Source organism: Aotus nancymaae, unplaced genomic scaffold (genome assembly GCF_030222135.1).
Source record: "Aotus nancymaae isolate 86718 unplaced genomic scaffold, 86718_ANA_hifiasm-v0.15.2.pri h1tg000011l, whole genome shotgun sequence".
In the NCBI taxonomy this organism is placed as follows: domain Eukaryota; kingdom Metazoa; phylum Chordata; class Mammalia; order Primates; family Aotidae; genus Aotus; species Aotus nancymaae.
The window spans coordinates 3,129,231-3,146,426 of NW_026988422.1; the positions used below are offsets into that span (position 1 = coordinate 3,129,231).

Below are 17,196 nucleotides of genomic sequence, written 5' to 3' on the forward strand. Positions count from 1 at the left end.
GATAGGCACAATGTTATTACTAATAAAATTTAGAAATATAAAACATACTATAATGTATAAATGCATACATGTAAAATAAAATATAAAAATTTAGACTGGAAGGAGTCAAGCCTATTTGGATAGTAGGTAACTCTAAAGAAGGAGACTAACAGAATCAGGGAATATAAAATAAATAAGTTTTCAACTTCTTATAATACTTTAAAAAAATTAAATCTAAAAAAATAAAGAATTATATTGGTTAAATCTCAGTGATATCTATTTGGATATTAGTCTCCTTATGTGTATATTTAAAGTGTTTTATAATTCAAGAAATATAAATTATTTACAACTAAGGCAACTAGTGTAAGTCTTTATAAGACTATAAAGACCAATAACACATAACGCCTCTTTGTCTTGAGAGAATTATTTGGAACGCTAAAAATGACTTATATTATAAATAAAAAAGCTACAGTATTCAAACATTGCCAGTGTAGTGTCATAAAGAAAGAGTCATTGCTCCTATTACATTGCTCATTTTCATATTTACTTTGGTACAATTTTCTTTATTTTCAGATTGGAAATTAAAAGGCCAAATAATCAAAATTATGAGGGAGAGTGAGCCACTTTCACTTGCAAAGAGATTCTGACTGAGTCAAATTATTCCACTCCTCAACCCTCGAGAATCATTCAATCAGAGCTTGGTGATAACCTTTAGCAGTAGAATATAAATAACTCCCACATGTATAGCATTCCAATAATGGAACACTAGGAACAAGTAGGTTAAGAGACTGAAACCTAATAGGACTGCAGAATGCTTTTCTTCCTCTTGTATCTTACCACTGTAAGGCCGGTTGCCTCGCCGGGAGCTCGGACACGCCCACTCCCCCTCCGGGAGCTCAGACACACCCACTCTCCCTCCAGGAGCTCAGACATGCCCCCCTGCGCCTAGAAACCACGTCATCATCCCGCGCCCACTTCTGCACTCGGCACTAGGCTCTGCACTCAGCACCTAGCCAGCCGTTGAAAAATATCACCAAAATTCAAAAGAAGCCCCGCCAGAACCTGCCCAACAGCATTTTGTCCCATCCAGGCCCCACTTCCCCTGGGCGATCCGCTTACCAGAAATCCCGCCTACCTGCCAATAGCAGCTTGCTATGTCCACGTCCTGCTCTCCCACAACCAATCAAACACCTCCACTCCCTATAAAACCCTACGTCTGAGAGAAGTCCACGCAACTTCTCTGGTCCCTCCTGTTGGACAGCAGAACCTCGCCCAGGAGCTGATTAAATTTCTTTATTCCAATAACTGGCCTCAGTTGCCTCATTTAAACCTTACAACCACCACATTCTTAAAGGTCTATTTACAGTAATTGCTTTTATCTGGTACATCATGTCCAACTATCAAAAAGAAAAGAAAAGAAAATTTAAAACACACTAAAAGAAAAAAAATCACAGTTTGACTACAAGTATCAGAACAAGAACCAGACATGTCAGAGATGTTGAATTATCAGGCTAGGAATGTAAAACAAATATTATCAACAGATAAAGTATATAGCATATAAGCACTTATGGGCAACATTAGCAGAAAGTGTAAGAAAGAATGAAAAAGAAACACTAAAAATTAAAACACTGTAACAAAAATGAACAATGCCTTGGATGGGCTCACTGGTAGACAGGATGTGAAAAAGGAAAGAATCCCTGAACTTGATTATATATTAATAGAAAATTCCAACACAGGAAAGAAAAAAAAAAGACTTAAAAATCCATAACATAATATTAAAGAACTGTGGGACAACTACAAAAGGTGTAGCACAGGCATAATGGGAATATTACAAGGAGAAGAAAGAGGTAAAGAAACAGAGGAAAGATGAAAAGCAATAATGCATGAGAATTTCCCCAAATTAATGTCAGACACAATCACAGACTGGCAAGTTCAGAGAACACCAAAGAGAATAAATGCCCAAAAACAACACCTAGGCATATCATATTAAACTGAAAAAAATCAAAGATTTTAAAACAGTTCATAAAATCCAGAAAAAAAAAAAAACTTAACTACAGAGAAACAAAGATAAGAATTTTATCTGATTTCTCAGAAACCATGCAAGTAAGAACATTATGGAGGGAAATCTTTTAAGTGTTCAGAGAAAAAACCTACCAACCTAGAATTCTGTATCCTGTGAAATTATCCTCCACAAGTGATAGAGAAATAAGTGATAGAGAAAATATCTGTCCACAGACTAAAAAAAAAAGAAGAAGAAGAAGAAGATAATAACCTGTTGCCAGTAGACCTGTCTTCAAGAAATGTTAGAAGTTCTCCAAAGAGAAGACAAATGATATAGGTGAGAAACTCAGATCTATGTCAAGAAAGAGCATTAGAGGAAGAATCAATAAAAGTAAAATAAAATTTTTTATTTTTCTTATTTGTAAACTCTAAATGCCTATATTCAAAAAGAAGAAAGATCTAAAATAAGTAATCTAGGCTTTTAACTTAGAAAATGAGTAAAAGAAGACCAAGTCAATTCCAGAGTAAGCAGAGAACAGAAAACAGGAGCTTGACAAAAATCAATGAAACAAAAAGTTGGTTACTTTAAAAGATAAATAAAATTGAGAGGCCTCTAGCCAGATTAAGAAAAAGACACCATTGCCGGGCATGGTGGCTCATGCCTGTAATCCAAGCACTTTGGAGGCCAAGGTGGGCGGATCACCTGAGGCCAGGAGTTCAAAACCAGCCTGACCAATATGGTGAAACCCCGTCTTAAAAAAAGAAAAAGAAAAAAACACCAAATACTAGTTTCACAAATGAAAGCTAAAACTTCACTACAGATACCACAGACAAGAAAAGAATAGTAAAAGTATAACAGGAATATTATGAACAACTATATTTGATAAGCCCATATATTTGATAAGCTACATGAAATACACCAATTTCTTGAAAAACACAATCTACCAAAACTCACACAAGAATAAATAGACAATCTAAATGGACATATATGATTTTTTTTAAATGGATCAATAATTAATACACTTATAAAAGCTACAACATGTGACACAAATGGATTCATGGGTAAATTCTACCAAACATTTCAGGATGAAATTATACCAATTCTCCACTACCTCTTTGTAAAAATAAAAGCAGAGGGACTATTTCCTAACTCATCCTATGAAGCCACTATTGCCCTAATACCAAAAACAAAGATACCACAAGCCAAGAAAACTAGACTAATACCTTTTATGAGACAGATGCAAAAATACTCACGAAAATATTAGCTATGGGAATCCAACAAAATATAAAAAAGAATTATACACCACAACTAAGCGTGATTTATCCCAGGTATGCAAGGCTGTTTCAACATTTAGAAATCAATTAGTGTAACTGATTTCATCAAAGCTAATGAAGAAATATCACATGATCAGGGTCAAGGCCAAGATGGCCCACTAGAAACAGAGGCAATTGGAGGATCCCACTGAAAAGAACCATAATTAAGGTGTGAATCCTTCACTGGCAACCAAGGTATCCAGGTTCTCGCAATAGATCTGACTACGCAGCTGGCATGACCCACAGAGAGGAAGGAAGAGCAGTGTGGTATGGCGGCCACCTGAGAGCCACACAGGGCAGGGGAGCCCCCACCCCCCAGCCAAGGAAGGCACTGAGTGAGGGTGCTACCCAGCCAGGGAAATCGTGCTTTCTCCATGGAACTGTCCAACGCATGGAAGCCATGCTTTTTCCACAGAAATATGCAACCCATAGATTGGAAGATCCCACTCGCGAACCCACGCCACCTGGGCCTAGCGTCCCAACCCTGAAGCTGTGCACATTCTCAACAGCCTCTGAGCTGGAATCTGCTAAAGCCTGCCAAGCTTGTGGGGTGAGGAGCGACCAGCATCACAGCTGCAACCACCTGCTGTCTAAGCTGCTTGAGCTCCTTGAGGAAGCAGCATCAGCCAGCACTGGGACTCATAACTGCCTAACAAGCTAAGCTCCCTGAGCAGGGAAAGGGCAGCATCCACCTCTATAGCTCCAGGCTGTGCTTTTCCACTGCTGATGCCAGGGAGGCTGGACAACTTCATCCAAGAGGTGTCCCCCACAGCCTAACATGCTGGCTGTGGCAGACTCCCACCAAAGAGCCTCTTCAGGCCTGACCCCGGCCCATCCTTCCTCACTGGGTGGGGCTTCCCTGCATGAACTCCAACAACTCCAGCTGGAGGCTCAGGAACAAAACCCAGATCTCCCTGGGCCTGAGCCCCAGGGGGAGTAGTGGCTGTAGTCTCTTCAGACCAGCCGACTAGCCTTTCCACCTAGTGGTTCTCACAAATCCCAGCAGCCCAGATGAGTGGGTTTGCCCCCAGCGAAGCACACCCCTCCACCAAAAGACAGTCAAAGTACTTTGTTAAATGAGTCCTGTTCCCTGAGCCACCCAACTGAGTGAGACCCTCCAACAGGGGTTGTCAGACACCCCATACAGGAGCAATCCTACTGGTATCAGGTTGATGCCCCTCAAGGTCAGAGATCCCAGAAGAAGGAGTAGGCACCCATCTTTGCTGTTCTCCAGCCTCCTTGAGTGACATCTCCAGGCATGGGAGTGAACCAGATGAACAGGGCCTGAAGAGAACCCCCAGTGAACTGCAGCAGCCCTACAGAAGAGGGACCTGACCAATGCAAGAAAAACAAACAGAAAGCAACAACAGCATCAACAACAAAAAAAAGTCCCCCCCAAAAAAACCCATCCAAAAATGAGCATCCTCAAAGATCAAAACCAGAGAAACTCATGAAGATGAGAAAGAATCAACAAAAAGAAATGCTGAAAACCCAAAAGGACAGAGTTCCTCTTCTCCTCCAAATGATTGCAACGCCTCTCCCGTAAGGACACAGAACTGAACAGATGGAAAAGATGGACAAATTGACAGAAGCAGGCTTCAGAGATGGGTGATTAACAAAAACGCTGCTGAGCAAAAGGTGCACGTTCCAACCCAATGTAAAAAAGCTAAAAACCTTGGTAAAGATCACAGGAGCTGATACCTAAAATAACCAGTTTAGAGAGGAACATAAATGACCCAATGGAGCTGAAAAACACAGCAGAAGAACTTCGTGAACCATACGCAACTATCAATAGCCAAATCGACCAAGTGGAAGAAAGGATATCACAGTGTGAAGACCACCTTGCTGAAATAAGGCATGCAGACAACATTAGGAAAAAAAAGAAACAAAAGGAACAAAGCCCCCAACAAATATGGGACTTCCAAAAACACTGAACTTATGATTGATTGAAGTATCAAAAGGAGACAGGGAATGAAAACAAGCTGGAAAACACACTTTAGGATATTCTCCAAGAGAATGTCCCCAATCTAGCAAGACAGGCTAACATGCAAATTCAGGAAATACAGAGAATACCAAGATAACCCAGGAGAAGATCAACCCCAAGAAACATAATCATCAGATTCTCCAAGTCTGAAACGAAAGAAAAAATGTTAAGGGTAGCCAGAAAGAAAGGCCAGGTGACCTACACAGGGAAGCCCATTAGACTAACAGCGAACCTCTCAGGAGAAACAATACAAGCCAGAAGAGATTGGCAGTCAATATTCAACATTCTTAAAGAATTTTCGGCCCAGAATTTCATATCCAGCCCAACTAAGTTTCATAAGTAAAGGAGAAATAGAATCCTATCCAGACAAACAAATGCTGAAAAAATTCATTACCACCAGGCCTGCCTTGCAAGAGCTCCTGAAGGAAGCACTAAATATGGAAGGGAAAAACTGGTACCAGCTACTGCAAAAGCACACCAAAATATAAAGACCAATGACACTATGAAGAAACTGCATCAACTACTGTGCACAACAACCAGCTAGCATCATGATAACATTGATCAAATTCACACATAACAATATTAACCTTCAATGTAAATGGGATAAATGCCCTAATTAAAAAGCACAGAATGGCCTTTTAGAAATTGAGGCAGTAATTAATAACCTACCAACCAAAGCAGCCCAGGACCAGCCAGATTCACAGCCAACGTCTACCAGAGGCATAAAGAAGAGCTGCTACCATTCCTTCTAAAACCATTACAAAACAATTGAAAAGGAGGGACTCCTCCCTAACTCATTTTATAAAGCCAGCATCATCCTGATATCAAAACTAGGCAGAGACACAACAACAACAACCTCCAGGTAATATCCCTGATGAACATCGATGCAAAAATCCTCAATAAAATACCAGCAAATCAAATCCAGCACCACAGCAAAAAAACTTATCCACCATGATCAGGTTGGCCTCATCCCTGGGATACAAGGCTGGTTTCAACATACACAAATCAATAAATTTAATCCATCACATAAACAGAACCAATTACAAAAACCACATGATTATCTCAATGGATGCAGAAAAGGCCTTTGATAAAATTCAACATCCCTTCATGTTAAAAACTCTCAACTAGGTACAGATGGAACATATCTCAAAATAATAAGGGCTATTTATGAAAAACCTACAGCCAATATCATATTTAATGGGCAAAATCTGGAAGCATCCCTTTGAAAACCAGCAAAAGACAAGGATGCCCTCTGTCGCCACTCCTATTCAATACAGTATTGGAAGTACTGGCCAGGGCAGTCAGGCAAGAGAAATAAAGGCTATTCAAATAGGAAGAGAGGAAGTCAAATTGTCTCTGATTTTATATTTAGAAAACCCCATTATGTCATCTCAAAAACTCATTAAGCTGATAAGCAACTAAAGAAAATGTGGCACATATACACCATGGAATACTATGCAGCCACAAAAAAGGATGAGTTGATGTCCTTTGCAAGTATATGGATGAAGCTGGAAACCATCATTCTCAGCAAACTGACACAAGAACAGAAAACCAAACATGTTCTCACTCATAAGTTGGTGTTGAACAATAAGAACACAGGGAGGGGAAACTCATACACCAGGGCCTGTCAGGGGGTAGGGGGCTAGGGGAGGGATAGTAGGAGGGTGGGAGGCTGGAGAGGAATAGCATTAGAAGAAATACCCAATGTAGATGATGGGGTGATGGATGCAGCAAACCACCATGGCACATGTGTACCTATGTAACAAACCTGCATATTCTACACATGTACCCCAGAACTTAAAGTATAATTTAAAAAGCTTTTTAAAATGTCATGACAAAGACACCAAAAGCAATTGCAATAAAAGCAAAAATTGACAAATGGGGTTTGATTAAACTAAAGAGCTTCTGCACAGCAAAACACTATCAACAGAGTAAAGAGGCAATCTACAGAAGGGGAGAAAATTTTTGCAAACCATGTATCCGACAAATATCTAATATCCAGCATCTGTAAGAACATAAACCAATTTAGAAGAAAAAAACAACTCTATTAAACAGTGGACAAAGGGCATGAACTGGCACTTTTCCAAAGAAGAAATACATGTGAACAACAATCACATGAAAAAGAGCTCAATATCACTGATAACTAGAGAAATGCAAATTAAAACCACAATGAGATACCATCTCACACGAGTCAAAATGGCTACTACTACAGATGCAAAAAGTAAGACACTGGCGAGGCTGCAGAGAAGAGGGAGGACTTATACACTGTTGGTGGGAGCATCAATTACTTACCTATCGTGGAAAACAGTGCAGCCATTCCTCAAAGACCTAAAGACAGAACTACCATTCAACCCAACAATCCTACTACTGGGTATATACCCAAAGGAATATAAATCATTCTATGATAAAGACACTTGCATGTGTATGTTTATGGCAGCACTATTAAAAATAGCAAAACATGGAGCCAACCTAAATGCCCATCGATGATAGACTGATAAAGAAAATGTGGCACATATATACCATGGAATAATTTGCAGCCATAAAAAAGAATAAGATTATGTCCTTCCCAGGGACACAGATGAAGCTAAAGGCCATTATCCTTAGCAAACTAATGCAGAAACAGAAAACCAAATACCACCTGTTCTCACTTATAAGTAGGAGCTAAATGATAGGAACACATGGACACGTAGTGGGGAACAGACACTGGGCCTATTGGAAAGTTGAGGGTGGGAGAAGGGAGAGGATCAGGAAAAACAACTACTGTGTATAAGACTTAATACCTGGGTGATGAAATAATCTGTAAAACAAACCTTCATGACACAAGTTTACCTATGACACAAACCTTCACACATACCCCTAAACTTAAAACAAGACTTTAAAAACAGACATTATGCTAAACAAAATAAGCCTGTTCAAAGAGCAAATACCACATGATTTGAATTATATGAGGCTATCTAAATTAGTCAAACTTAAAGAATCAGAGAATATAATGGGGGAGGGAAATGGTATGGGAATGGAATACTGTTAATTTACTAGACACAAAATTGCAATTACGTAGGATGAAAAAGTTCTAAAGATCTCAAGTACAGTATTATGCCAACAGTTAACAATATTGTATTGCACGTATAAAATTCATTAAGAGGTCAGGTCTCATGTTAAGTGTTCTTAGGACATTAAGATAAATTTTTTTTTAAATGAATAATGAATTTCTTACATCAACCTTTTTGAAACTGTCAAGAAAAAGACATGCTACAGATTGGAAGAAAATATTTGGAAAAGCCATATCTGATCAATAACTGATATCAAAAATATACAAAGAACACTTAAATTCAAAAATAACTCATTGATTATAATAAATGTACCACAATGGTGTGGGATGTTGACAGTGGGAAGGCTGTGAACATGTAGGGACAGAGATTATACGGGAAGTCTTTGTACTTCCCATTTAATTTTGCTATGAACCCAAAAGTGCTCTAGAAAAATTAATTCTATTAAGAAAAATCAACAGATGAAAAAAGTGGCTAGAAGCCCATAAAATATGTATAATAAGCAAATAACTTATTCTAGTTTGTAAGAATATTAGTATTCATGAGGTAAATGCAGAAAAGAAAGACTGATTCTTAAAAAGGAAAAACAAGCAGGAAACTACTAGAATCTGCCTTTCTAGTATTCAAACAAATAATATGAAAACAAAAGACAGAATCATTTTACATTTAAAAGAAATAGCATCTTAGCCCATTCAGGTGCCATAACAAAATACCATGAACTAGGGAGCTTATAAACAAAATAGATTGTATCTCATAGTTTTGGAGACTGGGCCAAGATCAAGGCACCGAGGGCCCACTTGTAGGTTCAGACACAACCATACTTTCACCATAACCTCACAAGGCTGATGACAAAGGTTTGAGCTTTTTTTTAAAATAAGACGTTTCTTTCTTTCTTTTTTTTTTTTTTCTTTTTTGAGACGGAGTTTCGCTCTTGTTACCCAGGCTGGAGTGCAATGGCGCGATCTCGGCTCACCGCAACCTCCGCCTCCTGGGTTCAGGCAATTCTCCTGCCTCAGCCTCCTGAGTACCTGGGATTACAGGCATGCGCCACAGTGCCCAGCTAATTTTTTGTATTTTTAGTAGAGACGAGGTTTCACCATGTTGACCAGGATGGTCTCGGTCTCTTGACCTCGTGATCCACCCGCCTCGGCCTCCCAAAGTGCTGGGATTACAGGCGTGAGCACGGCGCCCGGCCCCAAGACGTTTCTTATATAAGGAGCTCTTCCTTTATGACTTAATTACCTCCCAAAGGCCCACCACCACGTACTAAAGCCATCAGAGGGGCTAGGATTTCTATATATAAATTTTGAAGGGACAAAAATCTCATTGTGGCTGGTTGGACACTGAGTGCAGCCCACGGAGGGCGAGCCAAAGCGGGGTGGGGCATCGCCTCACCAGGGAAGCGCAAGGGGTTGGGGAATTTTTCTCCCCTAGCCTAGGGAAGCCATGAGAGACTGCACCGGGAGAGAGAAGCAACAGCGAAAATTCAAAAGCTAGCAGAAGACAAGAAATAACTCAGATCAGAGCAGAACTGAAGGAGGTAGACATACGAAAACCCCTTCAAACTATCAATACATCCAGAAGTCAGTTTTTTTTTTTTTAAAAGATCAACAAAGTAGACAAGACTGCTAGCCAGACTAATAGAGAAGAAGAGACAGAAAAATCAAATAGACACAATAAAAAATGATAAATGAGATATAACCACCAATCCCACAGAAATACAAATGACCATCAGAGAATACTATAAACAACTTTATGCAAATAAACTAGAAAATCTAGAAGAAATGGATAAATTCCTGGACATATACACCTTCCCAAGACTAAACCAGGAAGAAGTCAAATATCTGAATAGGCCAAAAACAAGATCTGAAATTGAGGCAATAATTAATAGCCTACAACCAAAAAAAGTCCTGGACCAGACAGATTAACAACCGAATTCTACAAGAGGTACAAAGAGGAGCTGGCACCATTCCTTCTATTCCATTCTATTCCAAACAACAGAAAAAAAGGGACTCTTCCCTAACTCATTTTATGAGGCCAGCATCATCCTGATACCAAAACCAGGCAGAGACACAACAAAAGAAAGAAAATTTCAGGCCAATATCCCTGATGAACACCAATGCAAAAATCCTCAATAAAACACTGGCAAACCGAATCCAGCAGAACATCAAAAAGCTTAACCACCACAATCAAGTCAGCTTCATCCCTGAGACGCAAGGCTGGTTCAACATACACAAATCGATAAAAGTAATTCATTACAAAAACCAAACCAATGACAAAAACCACATGATTATCTCAATAGATGCAGAAAAGGCTTTCAACAAATTTCAGCAGCCCTTCATGCTAAAAACTCTCAATAAACTAGGTGTTGATGGAACGTATCTCAAAATAATAAAAGCTATTTATGACAAACCCATACCCAATATCATACCGAATGGGCAAAAACTAAAAGCATTCCCTTTGAAAACTGGCACTAGACAAGGATGCCCTCTCTCACCACTCCTATTCAACATAGTATTGGAAGTTCTAACCAGGGAAATCAGGCAAGAAAAAGAAATAACGGGTCTCCAATTAGGGAAAGAGGAAGTCAGGAAGTCAAATTGTCTGTTTGCAGATGATATGATTGCATATTTAGAAAAACCCATTGTCTCAGCCCAGAATCTCCTTAAGCTGATAAGCAACTTCAGTAATCTCAGGATACAAAATCAATGTGCAAAAATCACAAGCATTCCTATACACCAGTAACAGACAAACAGAGAGCCAAATCATGAGTGAACTCCCATTCACAATTGCTACAAAGAGAACTAAATACCTAGGAATACAACTTACAAGGGATGTGAAGGACCTTTTTAAAGAGAACTACAAACCACTGCTCAAGGAAGTAAGAGAGGACACAGACAAATGGAAAAACATTCCATGCTCATAGATAGGAAGAATCAGTATTGTGAAAATGACCATATTGCCCAAAGTAATTTATAGATTCAACACTATCTCTATCAAGCTACCATTGACTTTCTTCATAAAATTGGAAGAAAAAAAAAAAACTACTTTAAATTTCACATGGAACCAAAAAAGAGCTTGTATAGCCTAAGCAAAAACAACAAAGCGGGAGGCATCATGCTACCTGACTTCAAACTATACTACAAGGCTACAGTAATCAAAACAGCATAGTACTGGTACCAAAACAGAGATATAGACCAATGGAACAGAACAGAGGCCTCAGAAGCAACACCACACATCTACAACCATCTGATCTTTGACAAACCTGACAAAAACAATCAATGGAGAAAAGATTTCCTATTTAAATCGTGTTGGAAAAACTGGCTAGCCATATGCAGAAAGCTGAAACTGGATCCCTTCCTTACACTTGATACAAAAATTAACTTAAGATGGATTAAACATATGTTTTTAAACATAAGACCCAAAACCACAAAAACTCTAGAATAAACCTAGGCAATACCATTCAGGACATAGGCATGGACAAAGACTTCATGACTAAAACACCAAAAGTAATGGCAACAAAAGCCAAAATAGATAAATGAGATCTAATTAAACTAAAGAGTTTCTACACAGCAAAAGAAAATATCATCAGAGTTGACAGGCAACCAACAGAATGGGAGAAAATTTTTGCAATCTATCCATCTGACAAAGGGCTAATATCCAGAATCTACAAAGAACTTAAATTTACAAGAGAAAAACAACTCTATCACAAAGTGGGCAAAGGATATGAACACGTCTCAAAAAGAGACATTTATGTGGCCAACAAACATATGAAAAAATGCTCATTATCACTGGCCATTAGAGAAATGCAAATCAAAACCACAATAAGATACCATCTCACACCAGTTAGAATGGTGATCATTAAAAAATCTGGAGACAACAGATGCTGGAGAGGATGTGGAGAAATAGTAACGCTTTTACATTGTTGGTGGGAGTATAAATTAGTTCAACCATCGTGGAAGACAGTGTGGTGATTCCTCAAGGATCTAGAACCAGAAATACCATTTGACCCAGCAATCCCATTACTAGGTATATATCCAAAGGATTATAAATCATTCTATTATAAAGACACATGCACACGTATGTTTATTGTGGCACTGTTCACAATAGCAAAGACTTGGAACCAACCCAAATGCCCATCAATGATAGACTGGATAAAGAAAATATAGCAAATCTATACCATGGAATACTATGCAGCCATAAAAAAGGATGAGTTCATGTCCCTTGCAGGGACATTGAAGAGGCTGGAAAGCATCATTGTCAGCAAACTAACAAAAAAAACATAAAACCAAACACTGAATGTTCTCACTCGTAAGTAGGAGTTGAACAATGAGATCACATGGACACAAGGAGGGGAACAGCACACAGGGCCTGTCAAGGGATTGAGGGCTGGGGGGAGAGATAGCAATAGGAGAAATATCTAATGTAGATGACAGGTCGATGGGTGCAGAAAACCACCACGGCACATATATATCTATGTATCAAATCTGCATGTTCTGCACAGGTACCCCAGATATTAAAGTATAATTTAAAATTTTTTTAAAGGGAGACATATGAATGGCCTATAACATAAAAAGATGTTCAATATCACTATTTATTAGGAAAATGAAAATCAAAACCACAATGAAAATCAAACTCATATGAACTATAATGGTTATTATCAAAAAAACTGAAAACGAATATTGGTGAGATATGGAGTAACTGGAACCCTTGTGCACTGCTGGCGATAATGTAACATGGTGCAGCCACTATGAATATGATGTCTCCTCAAAAAGTTAAAAATAGATAGCCATATGATCCAGCACTTCCACTTCTGGATATATATCCAAAAGAACTTAAAGGAGAGACACGAACACACATTGAACATCCATGTTCATAACAGCATTATACACAGTAGCCAAAAGGTACAAGCAACTCAACTCCATCAACAAATGAATAGAATAAAATTCAGTAGATACATACAATGGAATTTAGTCAGCCTTAAAATAGAAGGGCATTCTGACACATACAGCAACATAGATGAACTTTTAAGATACTATGCTAAGTGAGATAAGCCAGTGAGAAAAGGACAAATACTGTGATTCCATTTATTTAAGGTACTTAGGGTCATCAAATCATAGAAGCAGAAAGAGAATGGTAGTTGTCAGGGTTTCGGGGAGAGAAAAACGAGGAGTTACAGTGTTACAGACACAGAGTTTCAGTTTGGTAGAAATGAAAAAAGCTCTGAAAATGAATGGTGGTAATGGTTGTACAATAATGTGAATGTACTTAAGTCTCTATTATTTAAAATGAGAATATAGATACTAACTTAACTTTGAACTTTGTTAGGTCAATTAATTATACTATAATTTCTAGAAAACTATTTAAAAATAGAAATAGAGTCTAAATCTTCTAAAACGTAAACCAAAACACACACACACACACAAAAAAAATAACCAAACAAACAAAATACTAAAAGAAAGGAAAAAAGATCAAGCAAACCAAATAAAAAGCATAAAGAAAAATGGTAGCATAAAATATAAACAGACTATGTCTTACAGTCAAAAATAAATGTAGACTGAATGTAAAAAAAAGAAGTATCCAGATAGGTATTATTTACTGGTAGCATTTATAAAATATATTCAAAGGAGTATTGTTTATAAGAGCAAAAAAACTGGATATAATCCAAACTCCATCAATAAAAAGAAGGTAAGTTTATTTTTAATATTAATATAATAAATACAAGTAAAACCGGATAATCTGTAGTTCTATGCATCAATGTGAATGAATCTGACAAAAATGTTAGGCAAAAAAAATGCATGCTATGTAAGAATACATATTGTTCAGTAATCTGAATCATTTTTCTAAAGTTCACAATTATATAAAACTTAAAATTCAGAAAAGTGGTTAATTCTAAGGCAAATGCATGGGTATGGGACAGAATGGGCAGACTGGGGAAAACAGAAGGCTTCAGTGATACTGGTAATAGACTATTTTTTAACAGAAGGTGAACATTTAGGCATTTATTTTAATATTATGTTTTTTAACTTAAATGCATCTGATATATATTAGACCTGCGTTATACTTCTACCTCTGCCACTTAATCTCTTTGAAGCTCAAAAACGTTTCCACACTTATAAAATAGAAGTATGAATGGCTCTACTATCTATCTCATAGGCCTACAGTAAAGATTAATATCAAAAGAGGATAGTGTGAAATGAATAAAAATAACACCATTCTTCATGATTATAATCATTTAATCCAAAAAATATTTAGATAAAAGCATATCAAAATATTATCAGTGCTTATTATTGAGGAATGAATTTTAGGTATTACCAATTTTATACTTTTCTATATATATTTTAATATAAATATGCATTATTATTCAAATTAGGAAAAAGTTTAAATATTTACATAAATTACATATAGATAATAATGAAATATTATTTTGAAAAGAGAGATAACCATATAATGCAAATGTTCAGGAGTTCACAGTGCAAATGAGTATCATTATTAGTAACTTTGTTCAAAACTGACAAATGTTCTTAGCATAAAGAAGTTGAACTTAGGATATATGTACTATTTGTATCAGTGTTCTTCCAATTGCTAGTCAGAAGAAAATGTATGACACAAAACATACAGAAGAGAAATTTAAGTTAACAGGGAAAAATGACCTCAAAATAGAGTATCTTCTTTAGTGGTTATGTGGATTATTGTCATTACTGAAAGAAAGTTGAAAAAGAAAATCAACTGATGTGAATAAAGGAAACTATCATGATGGAGCCGGAATACATTAATAAAAATGAAACCTCTACCACTTCCACTTAAAAGCTTTGGGCTCCCTCTATTGGAAATCTATATTAAATTCTTACAACTTAAAATAGCAATTTGATCCCTTTCACTCAAGGCGATTTACCAAACTCAACTGAGTGGCTGGCTATAATAAAACTTTTATTGCTTTTATAATACATACTTTTATGAAATATTTTCCTTCTTTTTTTTATTTTTAGGTACAGGGTCTTACTCTGTCACCCAGGCTGGAATGCAGTGGCTTGATCACAGCTCACTGTAACCTCAAACTCCTGGGCTTAAGCAACTTTCCAGCTTCAGCTTCCTTAGTAGCTAGGACTATAGGCACACACTACCGCACCCAACTAATTCTTAAAACAATTTTTTTTTTTTGTAGAGATAGGGTCTTGCTATGTTACCCAGGCTGGTCTTGAACTTCTGACCTCAAGCCATCCTCCTATACTGGCCTCCCAGACGCACTGAGATTACAGATATGAGTCACCACATCCAAGCCTCTTTTCTAACATAATTCTGCATATATTATTCTGAAATTAAATTAGACTTCTTTACATTAGCAGTTTTTAAATATTTTTAAAAATCCCAATGGGATATAAAACTTAAAAATACTAAAACATTCTGCTCAGTCTGACCCAAAAGGGAGTTCTGAATAAATATTTATAATGGAAAGGCAAAAAAAAGAATCAGAACTTCAATTAGAAAAGTAATCTACAGACTTATTCAGGAACTGATAGCTCATCTAAAGCAGCACAAATGAGGAAGAGTAGCTGGCTGACTTATCTCCATATTTGGGGATAAAGAGGTCTTCCCAAGGATAGGCCAAAACAAGCAGCCAAACACTAACATATTTTGCAAAATAAACTAAAAATCTTCTATATCAAAGATGATACTATAAAGAAAGTATAGTACAGCAAACTTCAATAAAAATTTATAACACATATTACAAAGAGTCAATACCTTTAATAAGAATTTTAAAATGAATGAGGAAGAGATGAGCACCCTAATAAGGACAAATACTAACAGAAAACTCACATAAGAAATTTTTCAAAGTACATTCACTAAAAACAATATAGTTTGGATAACTGTCCCTGACCAAATCTCATAGCGAATTATAATCCCCAAAGCTGCAGGTGAGGCCTGGTGAGAGGTGTTTAGGTCAGAGGGGCACAACTTTCACAGTTTGGTGCTGTCTTCATGATAGTGAGTTCTTGCTAGATCTGGTTGTTTAAGAGTGTGTAGCACCCTCCCGCCTCTTTCTCTTGCTCCTGCTTTCACCAGGTGATGTGCCTGCTCCCCCTCTGCCTTCCACTGATGGCAGCAGCAGCCCATCTGGAGTGGCTACTGCAAAGAGTGGCTGGCTGTAGTCAGGGAGGCACAGATGGGACTGCAAGCTCCAAAGAGCTGGTGGGAGCTATTAACAGGCAGAAGCCCCAACCCCTTCTGAGTTGGAGGGGCAGGAGCCCCAGGAGCCCTGACCTCCCCCAGCATGGCTGCAGCCACACAGCCACAGCTGCAAACCTGGGCATTCCTGCACTCTCAGTAGCCAGGGAAGCTCTTCATAACCCCATAGGCTCAGAAGTGCCTGCCCCCACTGCCCAGCCTCTCCCCACTCTCAGTGCCCCCTCCAATTCTGGAGCAAAGTTGAGGCCCAGCCTGGGTGCTGTCACAACCTAGCAGGGTGTACATGTGCTCGGGTACAAGTCAGCCCCCTGCCACCTCAGCCCCCTCTGGACTTTGGGCACCAATGAGCACAGGAGGGAGGTCAAGGGGGTGCTGAGGGCAGCTCAGCATGGGCCTGCAGGCATCCCTTAGCATGAACAGCCTGGGCACCAGGGACAACAGGTTGATGGCAGTGGGAGGCAGACCAGCTCCTGGGCAGAAAGGGGAGAGTCCCTAGTAAAGCCCTCCTTTAGACCTTGGACAGCCTGAAGGCTGGGAGCTGGGCTGCCAGTTCCTTGGACCAGAATGACAACTTACGGTGCTTTTTCCAGGCCCACCCATGGCTTCCCATGAACCAATCAGCATGTACTTCCTCCCCTCTGAAGCCCATAAAAACCCAGACTCAGCCAGACTCGGTCAAACATC

The 17,196-nt window shown here is 38.4% G+C and overlaps 1 protein-coding gene across 4 annotated transcripts in view; it reads right to left on the bottom strand.

The window, feature by feature from the left end:
• The window catches only part of SENP7 (SUMO specific peptidase 7), a 255,859-nt gene that overhangs the window by 51,437 nt on the left and 187,226 nt on the right, over positions 1 to 17,196 (bottom strand). The gene's annotated exons all lie outside the window — the stretch shown is intronic.